Below are 14,571 nucleotides of genomic sequence, written 5' to 3'. Positions count from 1 at the left end.
AGTCGAATCGAGTCGAGTCGAGCCAAGCCCGGTTCCGAGTTCAGGATCCAACACACCTGGGGGACTCATTCAGGTGTTAGGTGCCGGAACAGGAGGAGGCCGAGGACGAGGACGAGGACGAGGCCGGCAACGAAGACGGACGGAAGCTTTGGGTACACGGCTCAGCGCTCGCACTAACGACAAATATTTGACACGTGTGCCAGGTGATGTGGGATATAGGAAGAGCACTGGGGAAAAATACATATAAAAAGTATAATTAAAAGATAATTAGATAGAGGAAGTATTGAAGATTTTTATGCAGCAATTTTAAAGCAATATAATTTTATATCAATTCCTGGTTTAATTTCATAAAAGCTTTTAAATCAATTAAATTTTATGTGAAAATCCAATGTGATCTGAATCTTTTTTCTAATTTTGGTTTGTTTTTTATATATAATATCAAAGATTTTAAGGCTTATTCTTATATCCTTGCAGAACATTATTATTTTAGTCAGAAGCTTGAAAGGCAGTGAAGGAATCATTTCCGACCCTATAAATCATATATATTCTTGATCAGCATTAAAAGCCGAATCGATCTAAACACCTCCGGCGGAAAAAATATAATTTTATTTATTTATCCAAATTTTATTGTTAAATTTCCAATGTTAAAATTTTCAAAAATTGATAAAAATTTAAGTTTCTTTAAATTTAAAATTCAGTATACAGATTTATTAACCTAATAAAAACTAACATGGAAAAGCTTTCCGAATTAAAATTAATGCTTTTTTGGCTTAGATATGAGTTTTTACAATTTTAATTAGTCAGTAAAATTGCAATACAAAGATATTGAATAATATTAATTCAAAAAAGCAAATATTTTAAGCTTAGTTAAGAGTGATTTCCGTTGTGATTCTTTAATGAAATTACAAACTGCTAGGGTATATAAAATTCAGCTGGCCAATATTGGTTTTCTGTCTTGTTAATTTTAGCACAATTTTTGTATCTTCCACACTCAGTTTTAAGTATAAAACCCCACCTTTAAAATACTCAAACCTCTCTAAAATATTTCCTAAAAAATGTATGCATATTTAGCTTTAAATATGTATTATTTAAAATATAGAAGAAAAGCCTCTTCTAAATATTTTTCCTCAGTGCAAAAATAGAGGTGTAGTAACGCGGAGGCATAGGCTAAAATATGCCAGACATATGCCAGGATACGCGTACCAGGATGTGTGCGTGTTGCGGCTGTGCGGGGGGGATATAGATCTATGGCTCCCACTCCTGGGACTCTTCTGCTCAACTTGTACCCTTGTGCCCTTAAACATATATATATATACATATATATATATATCTTTTTTTGCACATTTTAATTTGTGTCAAATTGTTGCTAAAATGCAAAACGCATTGTGCGCCAACGGCAGAAGCAGAGACATCTCAACCCATTCAGTGGGGGCATTCCATTACCAGCTCCTTCTCAATGTCCTTATTCTTTTGCTTGGCTTTTCCTTCTCCTGCGTCTGTCTCTGCATTCTTCCTCAGCCTGATCCTTCTTCGTTGTATATATATATATGAATTTTTTTATTTTTTTATTTTCTTGTTGCCTTGTTAACACAGTTTTGTGCTTTTGTTTTCATGTGTTTCTCTCTCTGTGTGTGTGACGAGGGTTTGTTGTTTTTATTTTCTCCTTATTGTGGCCATAACAAAAACACGGCCAAACAATGAGTGGGGGGAAATGGGGTAAATGGGGGTCGGAAAATGGCGAGTGGGAAAGAGGGGCGCCGAAGGGGGATTGCAGCTGCTGCTGCTGTTGCAATGTCTCCATGTTGCAAAAGCACAACAATAAAATGTTGTTACAAATTCATTACCGAAGGCGTTAAATTTGACACAGTTTTGCATGGAACAGAGGGACGAGAAAGAGAGAGAGAGAGATAGAGAAGAAAGGCGGTAAAACAGGACGAGGGCAGGACACAGGCTACAAAAGAAGGCTGTCCAATAGGAGAGCGACGAAATGCAGCAATTAAATTGTTTTTTATTCCTTCGTTATTCAATGAGGAGTCCTTGTCTTTTTGCCTGCTGGCGGAAATGTGCATTTTTATACTTTTGCGGATGAATCAATTGGAGATATGTTCAGATATAAATTAAAATTATAAAATCGAAATAAGTGTAAGAAATTAAACATTGATTATGATTTTATTTATTTTTTAAATTATATAGTAAGATTGTATTGAACTTCCTCTTAAATATACCAAAAGTCACCGAGATCTCGTTACTCATACGCACTGTGGGATCCCTTAAACAGATAGTAAAAAAACAAACCACTTCTTAAGTTAAGATTGCCATAAACCCATCTCTTCTATACAACAAAATAAAAAACCTAGAGCCTTGCTCTATCCTTTGCCTTATAATTTTTCCGCCCACAAAGACATATCCTCTATACATTCTTCGACTTTGTTATCATTTCCATTATTTAAATATACTTTATTGAGGCCGAAACATTGCTGTGACACATTTTATAACTCGCGGAGGCGTTAACAGAAAAGGATTATTATCTGGTGACGTCTCAGCTAACACGATTCCTTTGGCACTTTGCATCTAAATCGAAATTACAGGCACACGCATGCATGAGCATGAGCAGCAGGATGGGGCAAGGCCACTCACACACTCACACACATAAAGAATTCAGGGGGCGTCACTTCCGTTTACTGTTCCAGGCAATGTAAAGCGGGGATTCACTCCACACTTTCCATTTATAAGCAGAATTTATCTGCTCGATATTGTTGTGCCTTTTTGTTGTTGAGCGGCATTAACCTTAGGGTTTAATTTGTTGCGACTTCCGTTTGGCTGATGGCAAATATGGGACTTACTCAAATTGCGATTTCCGATGATTTCGCATTGCCTGTGGCATTTGGAGTGAAAGAGATTTCCTTTTATTAATTGTAAAGTTTAAAAGTTTACAATTTAAACGTCAATAATATAATTTGGGAAATGGAATAGGTAAGAAAAAATTTAATAAATAAAATAAATATGCTTATTATCTACTGGTATTTATTTGGAATGTGTTTATTAAAGTACATAGTAAATTTTCAACTTTCTATTAAATTCTTCAGTAAGTTCTCTTCCTTGTCCTTGTTTGATTTATTATATTGTCAATATATTAAACGAAAAAAAAAATTGCCATCTTGGCCCCAAAGGAGACATTTTAAGCTCAATTTGGTTATCGTACGCTTGGGCAATTGTTAATCGAAAATCGCATATTCAAACAGGAGCTGAAGCAGCAGCTTGGAGTGTGTGCTGTGCGTTCAGCTGTGAAAACTACTCGAAAAATGCAAGAACAATGAAAGAAAACACACACAAACATATGTATATATATACACGAATTCTATTCGCATTTAACCTTTGGCAGCCATTACCAACTGGCGGCCACCAAATGGACAATATCGATTGACCCCGTTTCCGTTTTCGATTGCAATTCGTTTCAGTTTCATGCACTTTGCACCCAGCATCCCGCAACATCCCTCCATTTCCCTGGTCCTGGCAAGCGAGCAAAGAAAACATAATTTACTTCCGCTTGAACGGATTGACTTTGAATTTCATTTAGCGTAGGACCTCCGAACCAAGCTTTAGTCCTTACACCACCCAACCCCAGGGCCTCCAGCTGCTGACCATGCTTAAATGCGGCTCATTTATCAATAGCTTCTTAGCATGGCCAAAGGACACTGAGGGAAAATAGTGGGGAAAAAGTAATACAATATATAATTTTAAAAATATTACTTATATGCAAGAACAGGTTGTTAATAATTTATACATAAGGAATAGATTTGAGCTTATCAATACATCCTTCTTGAAACCGCTTGGATTTTCTGAAGCCCATATAATTTACCTGATCTTTTAACTGAAATATTTGATAATAAATATATATTTATTAATATTTAATTAATAGTAATTTAAGGACTCTGCTTAACATATTTTTATTTTACGTGCACTTACCACTTATCAACCAGTTGCTGGTCAGCTCTAGGGCGTGGTCCTGCTGCTCCTGCATCCCGCTGAGAAATATGGGCGACGAGTGGAACGAGGTCAACAGAAAGTCTCCCTTTCCTCCATCTCTGTTTTCTCGGCTGGTGTTTCCGATTTCCGGTTGGCGAACACTTCAAAAATTGACTTTTACAAGAAAACAATTGCAGCCGCACGCTGATAAGTGGCCGAGAGCTATGGACAGGCCATGTCCGCGTTTGTGTCCACGCGTTGCCAACAGTCAACATCCATGAGTCCCAGCAGCCATCCGCCTTGTCCTTGTCGATTTCGTTTTCGTCCTCGAGGAGTCGTCGTCGCAGCTGTCGAATTGCGGGGAGTAAAAGATGAAAGCGGAAAAACTAAGGGAAATGAAATCAATTCTTTATTGCAACGAACCTTAGATGCACTCGCTGAACTGATGGAATTTATTTAATTTTAAGCCAAGAGGATTTTATTTTGTACATGAAATTGCTTTATTGTACTTAAATCCTTTGCGTTCTTCCATTTTTAAAACATTACATTTCACATAAAACAATTCCTGTTGGATAATAAATTCAAATAGTAAATACAGGATTACAATAATAAAAAATTTTTAATTAATTATTTATTATAGAGCGAAGAATACCACTAATTCTTAAAGAAAATATATTCCTCAGATTTTTACCTGCACTTTGACTTCACTTTTAACCGTTTTATTTAAATTGTCGTTTCTTTTGATTTCCTTACTTTGTTGTTTAAATGATCGTATTCAACACAGTTGCGAGCTAACCCTGGCCAGTGATGCCCAGTTATTTCCCGTAACCACCATTCCTGGTGTGTTTCTTCTTCTTTTCGTTTCGACCACAGAGCAAGTCGCGTCGTCTCGCGGATTAAAATCGAAAAAAGTCGGTTAAAAGCTATAGAAATGTACGGAAATTGTTATAAATCGCTGTCCGAATGTAGTGTATACGTGGACAGTGTGTTTTCCGATTGAAATTACAAAGGTTTCTGCGGTTAAAGTGGTTTTCCTTTTTGGCAGAGAAACTTTCGCTAGCTCGGCGACTTCGCGTTCGCGTGTGTGTGTGTTTTTTCAGGGGCCCAACTGCCATTTGTTCTTCTTGGGGAAACCAATATGATTAAATTGGCAGTTTGTTCAGGTGCAGGTATGTCTGTCCACATCAAATATTCTATTATTTCAATATTCTTATTGTACATTAAGTTTTTATTTGGCAAAAATCTAGCTTTATTGAGATTTTATTGCACACATGCACACACACTAAGAAAATGCAAAAGGCCTGCGAACAGTAGCGGTCAACGTTATTAGGATGCTTGCACGTAAACAAAACTAGAGCTGTAGGACTTAATTAGTTGGTTAGATGTTGAAATAATTGATGAATACATGTTTAACAATTTATATTGCATTGCTTAAATACAATACATAAGGGTATACGGTTAATAAGAAGAAGATGCACCTTCGTTGTGCTTTTTGGAGCGTAACAACTATTTTGACCTCTACTTTATTCTACCGCTTTTGGCGATCGACTAGAAGCGCATACATGAAGGGAGATGAATATATGTATAGGCAGCCCGCCATGTCTTCTATCGGTCTCACTCTTGGGCACTTTCAATGCGGCCAGTGAAAATTTCATTGCGGTGAATTTTTTATTCAAATTTTTGGAGGAACTAATGAATTGTAGTGAGTTGATGACAGGCGGGGGTTAATGCATTTATGGCAAATGTAATTTATTTAAGCGAAGAACTCACTAATTCTTAAAGAAAAATATTGACTTAACTTTTGACCTCTTTATTTAAATTGTCGTTTTCTTTTGATTTACTTACGATGTTGTTCAAATGATCGTATTCAACACAGCTGCGAGCTAACCCTGGCCAGTGATGCCCAGTTATTTTCCGTAACCACCATTCCTGGTGTGTTTCTTCTTCTTTTCGTTTCGACCACAGAGCAAGTCGCGTCGTCTCGCGGATTAAAATCGAAAAAAGTCGGTTAAAAGCTATAGAAATGTACGGAAATTGTTAAAAATCGCTGTCCGAATGTAGTGTATACATGGACAGTGTGTTTCCCGATTGCAATTACAAAGGTTTTTACGGTTAAAGTGGTTTTCCTTGTTGGCAGAGAAACTTTCGCTAGCTCGGCGACTTCGCGTTCGCGTGTGTGTGTTTTTTCAGGGGACCAACTGCCATTTGTTCTTGGGGAAACCAATATGATTAAATTGGCAGTTTGTTCAGGTGCAGGTATGTCTGTCCACATCCAATATTCTATTATTTCAATATTCTTATTGTACATTGGGTTTTTATTTGGCAAAAATCTAGCTTTATTGAGATTTTATTGCACACATGCACGCACACTAAGAAAATGCAAAAGGCCCGCGAACAGTAGCGGTCAACGTTATTAGCATGCTTGCACGTAAACAAAATTAGAGCTGTAGGACTTAATTAGTTGGTTAGATGTTGAAATAATTGATGAATATATGTTTAACAATTTATATTGCATTGCTTAAATACAATACATAAGGATATACGGTTAACAAGAAGAAGACGCACCTTCGTTGTGCTTTTTGGAGCGTAACAACTATTTTGACCTCTACTTTATTCTACCGCTTTTGGAGATCGACTAGAAGCGCATACATGAAGGGAGATGAATATATGTATAGGCAGCCTGCCATGTCTTCTATCGGTCTCACTCTTGGGCACTTTCAATGCGGCCAGTAAAAATTTCATTGCGGTGAATTTTTTATTCAAATTTTTGGAGGAACTAATGAATTGTAGTGAGTTGATGACAGGCGGGGGTTAATGCATTTATGGCAAATGTAATTTATTTAAGCGAAGAACTCACTAATTCTTAAAGAAAAATATTGACTTAACTTTTGACCTCTTTATTTAAATTGTCGTTTTCTTTTGATTTACTTACGATGTTGTTCAAATGATCGTATTCAACACAGCTGCGAGCTAACCCTGGCCAGTGATGCCCAGTTATTTTCCGTAACCACCATTCCTGGTGTGTTTCTTCTTCTTTTCGTTTCGACCACAGAGCAAGTCGCGTCGTCTCGCGGATTAAAATCGAAAAAAGTCGGTTAAAAGCTATAGAAATGTACGGAAATTGTTATAAATCGCTGTCCGAATGTAGTGTATACGTGGACAGTGTGTTTTCCGATTGAAATTACAAAGGTTTCTGCGGTTAAAGTGGTTTTCCTTTTTGGCAGAGAAACTTTCGCTAGCTCGGCGACTTCGCGTTCGCGTGTGTGTGTGTTTTTTCAGGGGCCCAACTGCCATTTGTTCTTCTTGGGGAAACCAATATGATCAAATTGGCAGTTTGTTCAGGTGAAGGTATGTCTGCCCACATTCAATATTCTATTATATCAATATTCCTATTGTACATTGGGTTTTTATTTTGCAAAAATCTAGCTTTATTAAGATTTTATTGCACACATGCACGCACACTAAGAAAATGCAAAAGGCCTGCGAACAGTAGCGGTCAACGTTATTAGGATGCTTGCACGTAAACAAAACTAGAGCTGTAGGACTTAATTAGTTGGTTAGATGTTGAAATAATTGATGAATACATGTTTAACAATTTATATTGCATTGCTTAAATACAATACATAAGGTTATACGGTTAATAAGAAGAAGATGCACCTTCGTTGTGCTTTTTGGAGCGTAACAACTATTTTGACCTCTACTTTATTCTACCGCTTTTGGCGATCGACTAGAAGCGCATACATGAAGGGAGATGAATATATGTATAGGCAGCCTGCCATGTCTTCTATCGGTCTCACTCTTGGGCACTTTCAATGCGGCCAGTGAAAATTTCATTGCGGTGAATTTTTTATTCAAATTTTTGGAGGAACTAATGAATTGTAGTGAGTTGATGACAGGCGGGGGTTAATGCATTTATGGCAAATGTAATTTATTTAAGCGAAGAACTCACTAATTCTTAAAGAAAAATATTGACTTAACTTTTGACCTCTTTATTTAAATTGTCGTTTTCTTTTGATTTACTTACGATGTTGTTCAAATGATCGTATTCAACACAGCTGCGAGCTAACCCTGGCCAGTGATGCCCAGTTATTTCCCGTAACCACCATTCCTGGTGTGTTTCTTCTTCTTTTCGTTTCGACCACAGAGCAAGTCGCGTCGTCTCGCGGATTAAAATCGAAAAAAGTCGGTTAAAAGCTATAGAAATGTACGGAAATTGTTATAAATCGCTGTCCGAATGTAGTGTATACGTGGACAGTGTGTTTTCCGATTGAAATTACAGGGGTTTTTGTGGTTAAAGTGGTTTTCTTTTTTGGCAGAGAAACTTTCGCTAGCTCGGCGACTTCACGTTCGCGTGTGTGTGTGTTTTTTCAGGGGCCCAACTGCCATTTGTTCTTCTTGGGGAAACCAATATGATCAAATTGGCAGTTTGTTCAGGTGCAGGTATGTCTGTCCACATCAAATATTCTATTATTTCAATATTCTTATTGTACATTAAGTTTTTATTTGGCAAAAATCTAGCTTTATTGAGATTTTATTGCACACATGCACGCACACTAAGAAAATGCAAAAGACCCGCGAACAGTAGCGGTCAACGTTATTAGGATGCTTGCACGTAAACAAAACTAGAGCTGTAGGACTTAATTAGTTGGTTAGATGTTGAAATAATTGATGAATATATGTTTAACAATTTATATTGCATTGTTTAAATACAATACATAAGGATTTTCGGTTAATGAGAAGAAGATGCACCTTCGTTGTGCTTTTTGGAGTGTAACAACTATTTTGACCTCTACTTTATTCTACCGTTTTTGAAGATCGACTAGAAGCGCATACATGGTGCGAAAGGGAGATGAATATATGTATAGGCAGCCTGTCATGTCTTTTATCTGCCTCACTCTTGGGCACTTTCCATACGGCCAGTGCAAATTTCATTGCGGTAAATTTGTTATTGAAATATTTTGAAGAACACAAATAATGAAATGCGGAGATTGGATGACGGGCGGGGGTAAATCCATTCATGGCCCAGTTAACACGGTCAGTTTGCAGTTTGTCTGGCTTTTCAGTTAGGTAATAGCCCTCAATATTTAATGCCAATTTATGTTGTGTGCTCTGCATCGAGTATCCTTTTGTATCCTTTGTATTTGTATCTGTTTTGGATATGCTGCATCAATTAAAGGTAATTCATTCATGTGAATATTACATGACAATATGTGGGTGGGTGTGTGTGCCTTCTAAGTTTCCAGGTTCTCCTAGGGAGCTGTCTCTGCTTATCTGCCAATATTTCTATGCTTTCCCCGCCTGTGAGTGTTGGCAGGCAAATCGATAACTGTAAGTTTCCTTCCTTTCCCTTTATACTGTGAAAAAATAGAGTTGAAGTAAAGGAAAACATATAAGAGCCAAAATCTGAACTTATAATAATTTTGATAGTTAAAAATGTTGCCAAAATTTTAATCAACGGGGAATAACTTTTTTTTTAATAAGCTAACTTAATGTACAATTCGTAATCTGAACTTGTACAATATTTATTTAAGGTCACTAAATTGTCTTTAAATACAAACTACATTTATCCATTCATATATTCTTTATCGAATATATATCCAATTGTAACACGAATTCTATGCATAAAACCCATTAACATTTTATTATCAAACAAGTCTTATGTGAACACAAATGCATATCCTTTTCTGTCTCTGCTATGTCTATGCAAATGCCTCCTCAGGGAGCGGTTGTGGGGGCGTAACAAAACCCATTAGCCTCCGGCTGCTGCATTTGCTCCTTCCTGATGCTGCTCGCTCCTTCTGGCAAACTCCTGGGCGGGCCAAAATGTAAATGTGCATCTTAATGCAGATGTAAGCATTTCGCACCTGACGTCGGTTTATCTTGTCCAGTTGATAATTTGCCAAGATTGTCCCAGGGAATGGCATAATTTGCCTGTGTGCTGCTTTTGTCTCCTCCACTGTGTGGAGCTTGATATGGTGATATGGCTTTCATTCGAGATGGGGCTTAGTTTGCGCAATTATTACCTATGGAATTTGGTATCAATGGAGCTGAGAGATGTACACAAGGGTTTAAAGTTTAAACAAAAGCAATCAAATTAGCAGAAACAAGTCAAAATAGCGTGTAATTAGATTATGAGCTGAACAATTCTCTGCGAAATTCCTAAGACTCTGAATTCTATTGCACAATTAGGAAATTCCTGTTCCATTGACTCTTATTGAATGTTATCTCTTGACTTACACATGTCTATCTTAGGCTGTCCGTGCACAAATATTTGTTAATCTTAAGAATTTAGCTTGATTGAATTTGGTTACTTGATGCTAATTAAACATACTATTAAAATTTCATGTATTGACCTTTTAAACCCCTTTTTTCTGTAGCAAAATGTTCATAAGCTGGCTTGCTCTCAATGCCCTTCAGTTATACCACCTTTTTCTGACACTAACTGGTTCATTGCCTTTGCCTTTCAAGTTTGCCGTCAACTTTGCCTCCACATTATGTGCAACTTTCTTTTGTTCTATTACGAAATATGTATGTATGTATTGTTTACAGGTATATAGAGAAGGTACAGGTAATAGTTAGATATACCACCTGCTATTTAGGCCCCCCTAGTGGGGGGCACAGGCATTTGAGGTCACGTCGCTCCGGTTCCTCTGACAATTTCTAATAAAATCAAAGCTTCAAAAGCGCCCACGCTCAATATCCGTAACAGGCATACAAACAAACTGAAATGTGAAATCTGCGAGTGACCCAGCTGCGACATGGACACACCGGAGCAAAGTAACTTGCAAAATAAATAAAACTCAACGTTTGAAATATACACAAACAGTGATGGGAAAGGTACCATTGTTGAGCAGGAATAGAACTACATAAAAATAGGGTTGAATTTGTATAAATTGTAATGACGAGTTAGGGTTGCCTTCCTAATTAGCTTAGCTTAGCTTTGAAATCAAACGAATTTCAATATTTTGGTAATTAAAACTAAGCTGGGAAAATTAGGAATATTTAAAAGATTTTCTTGCAATGAGTGGGGATTTTTACCTTAGTTAAATTGAAAGCTGCAAAGTTCGGTACAGAAATTATAAGAATTCAATAGTAAAAGGTACAATTAAAAAGAATCTATGAAATGTACCTAAATAACAACCAGCACCTTTACTCAGGCAGCGGGGAGCAGTTCAAACTTTTGTTCACCTGCCGCATTTTCCTACCTAGGTCGCCTGTCTCCTGCCATCTACGTGGAAATTCGCAAAATATTTGCATGCAAAACTTTAGTCATAATTTCAATTCGTGGTAGGGCAGGCAGTGGAACGAAGGAAGAAGAGTGGTGGGCCTTTTGGTCTGGTAGTCAATTCTTTATTTCTATCTCGCATGAGTAAAAGTTGGCTTTTCCCTTTGGTTTTTCTTCTTGGGTTTGCCTCCGCCTGCGGCATTGGCTTCACTTTCATCATCATCGTTGTTCGTATTGCCTACTTTCTTCAAACGCGTTTCTATTGATTTTTTTTCGTGTAGAACGAAGCTTTTGCATCCCCAATTCAGCTTTTTTGGCACGTTTTTTTACAGAGCGAAATTGAGAGTTGGCAAGCGAAACTGTGCGGGCTAAAATAAAAATTTTAGTAAGCTAAAAGCTATTGAGAAGTGGCTCTACGTGTAGGATGTGGGTATAGCGATTTTTTAATGCTCTTAACTTTGAAGTAAATATATAAAATCAAGAAAGAAAACTAGCTTTGGAAAGTTGATGTTTAAATAAACTTGTAGTTTGCAATCGAATTATAAGATCAAATGGTAAATCGATCGTAACTAAGCTTAAAATATTCGCATTCTTTGAGTCGATATTTTAATATGAACTTTTTTTTTCGAAAAATCAAAGGCTTAAAAACTGATAACTAAGCCAAAAAAGCACTAATTTCGATTCTGAAAGCTGTTCTGTGTTAGTTTTTAATAGGTTAATAAATCTGCATACCTAAATTTAAGTTTTAAAATATTACAATTTTTGACAAAATTTCAATATGTCAACTGTGTAAAAACCTGTCATAAAATTTAGGAAAAAAAATTTTGATAATTTTTTTTCTTTCCTACATGCCTAGGAAGATTCCCCTGTTGATGCTGATGAAGAATATATATGGTTTATAGGGTCGCAAATGACACCTTTGCTGTGTTTTTAGCTTTTGACTGAACGTATAATACCCAATTTTCTTAATTAAATTAATGTTTAATAAGTTTTTTTTTTACTTTTTCTATAATTTAAGGAGCGCATAAAGTTTCCTTTATGATTTTACAAGAATACTTGAAATTTTGCATACGCCAAACTCCTATATCCATTTAATCTCTCGTATGAAACTAATTTTAAACTTTTGTGAACTTTTCGCAAATTTGAATAGACTCATCCCGAAACTGAAGGATACAGTTTTCAGGTCTCTGTCTCCATTGGTGTGTAAAAAATGCTACATATATATATCTTTTTTTTTTGGGACTTGTACGCCGCACTTTTTGGTAAACATGAAAGCTGGCATTTGGTTGCCATAAATGTTTGTGGCCAGGCCATATTTGAATGGTGCTGGCCACAACAGCCGAATGGATATAGAATTATAAATAAACCCAGAGCACACTTTTGGGCATTTACACTCCAGTAAACAGGTGCACAGTCACACTCAAACACTCACACACTCGAACTGCTCCCCTCTGCCAACAAGTGGAGCCCTTGTAAAAGAGTTTTTCGGCCACAAGAGCCATAATTTTTTGGTTACTTTCCATGCAGTGTGTTCTACCTGGCCCCCCGATTTAACCCTTTCCACCACTAAAAGCACTCAGCACTTGGCCATTACAGGACTGCACTCCACACACACACACAATTTTAAACTGCATCGTTTTCTGTCTTCCTCCGGAGCTCGCTTACACTGCCCTTGTTTCACCGGCACTTCACCTGTTCGGTTTTTTTTTCCGGTAATCAGACACACTGAAATTTCCGTGCGACCTTGTGGCCAGGTGAGCAGGTGAGAGGCAAAGGATAGCCAAGGAAGAACAGCATGCAAATGTGTGCAAGTGTCTCTGGGTTTCCGGTGGGAAAATGGCACTGGGAAAATTATTTAGCAATAAATACTTTGATTTTACAAGAAGAAGAATTAACTATTATAGTGGAAAATGCAGAAGTCTGAAAAATAACTTCCTGATGCTTGTTAACGATAACTTTAGGCCATAAATCTGGGGACTTTGAACACTTAAATCAAAGATGGCAATCTGTAATTTGGATTAGCATTTTTCCTTTTGCATCGTATCCCCCTCCTGTGTGTCTCCAGAAAGCTGAGGTCCTTGAGGCTGCCGGGGCATACCTTGGAGCAAACTAAACCTGGAGAGGAGAGGCTTCAAACTGGCGGCGAGCAAGAAAGAAACTACTCTCATGCATATTTTTTTTGGCACGCACTTTGGGATTGTGGGAAAAGTGCAGGAGGGAGTCGGGTTTAAAGTGCGATGGGGTGAGGGGTCAAGGGTTAGCTCTCTAACGTTTTGTGGTCAGGTTGAGTGTTTGGGCTTTGTTTCGGTTTTGTTTTGGTTTTGTTTTCCACTTGCGTTTGACATGCATTGACTATGCATAGACCCCGTTTTCCCAGGTCTCTGGATTTTTTTTCCAAGGAGGTTTCGGCGCCTTGGCGACGGTGGCAAAGGTTCAAGAGATGGCAATCTTTATGATCTTTGGCTGGGTGCCAAAGGAAGCAGCAGCAGGAGGGAAAGTAGTGGGAAAACCCCAGAGTATACTTGTAATTCGAAAATGCAAAATGCAAATGTAAATCGTGGCTAGGCAGAGCACGAGCAAAGCACTTCCTTTGAGTCGTTTTACTTTGTGTAATTGCATGTAACAGGCAATAGAATTATGAATTTTTTTTTTGCATTTGCATTAGCTTTAATGTTTTATATTGGGGCAAGAACGTAAGGTTTATTAAAGAAGTCTTTAAGACGTTGGGATTTTTAAATCCTTATTTTTAGTCAGTTAAATGAATATTTAGTACAAAATTCTGGCAAACTTCTTATAAGCTTTAATCTAGCTTGTATATATCCCATTTTCCTTTGGGAAGTTCTAATAAATCTCTTTAATTAACTAATGATTTTACACATTCGAAGCCTTGATAAACTAGAAAATAACTCATTTATCTTTGACTATTAATGGCTTATAAATTGGATACCCTCAAGCAGAATGTAAAGTTTCTAATTTCAAGATTAATTGGCTTAAAGCATTTTGTACCAAAATCAACTTAACTGATGTCTATATGCCCGATGACACACAAATTGGCTAATAAAGTTCATACATTATTTGAGCACGTCGATGTCAATTTTCTTGGTTAGACTGTCATTTATTCGCCTGCTTGGGGAAGTTCTCTTATTGAAGAAAATTGTGCCAACACTTGAAACCCTTTTTGTTTGCCCGTTTAAGTGGCTCTGTGTCTGTGTGGCTCAAACCAGCTAACGCACACAGTACCAGTAAGTTGGCCCAAAAAGAGGCCCCCCCTCCGTCCTATGCCCTCATCCATTTGCAGTTGCCGTTGTGTCTGTGCGTTAAACACATTTCCGAATTCATGCGAAAAGTTTCCATGTTTTACTTGCGCTTGCGTTGTTTTT

At 37.3% G+C, this 14,571-nt stretch overlaps 1 long non-coding RNA gene across 1 annotated transcript; it reads right to left on the bottom strand.

Moving 5' to 3' along the window:
- Nucleotides 1-3,972: 3,972 nt before the first annotated feature.
- On the bottom strand, nucleotides 3,973-6,418 carry LOC147644213 (uncharacterized). The gene is made up of 3 exons (XR_015270924.1): nucleotides 5,812-6,418; nucleotides 4,390-4,531; nucleotides 3,973-4,313 (listed from the first exon to the last, which is right to left on the bottom strand). It is a non-coding gene; the product is annotated as an uncharacterized LOC147644213 (long non-coding RNA).
- Nucleotides 6,419-14,571: the final 8,153 nt, after the last annotated feature.

The sequence above is a fragment of the Drosophila serrata genome, unplaced genomic scaffold (assembly GCF_035046125.1).
Source record: "Drosophila serrata isolate PLE 108 unplaced genomic scaffold, ASM3504612v1 contig_217, whole genome shotgun sequence".
Classification (NCBI taxonomy): Eukaryota; Metazoa; Arthropoda; class Insecta; order Diptera; family Drosophilidae; genus Drosophila; species Drosophila serrata.
The sequence above is the reverse complement of the archived record's forward strand: the minus strand, read 5'-3'. Positions and strand labels throughout refer to the sequence as shown.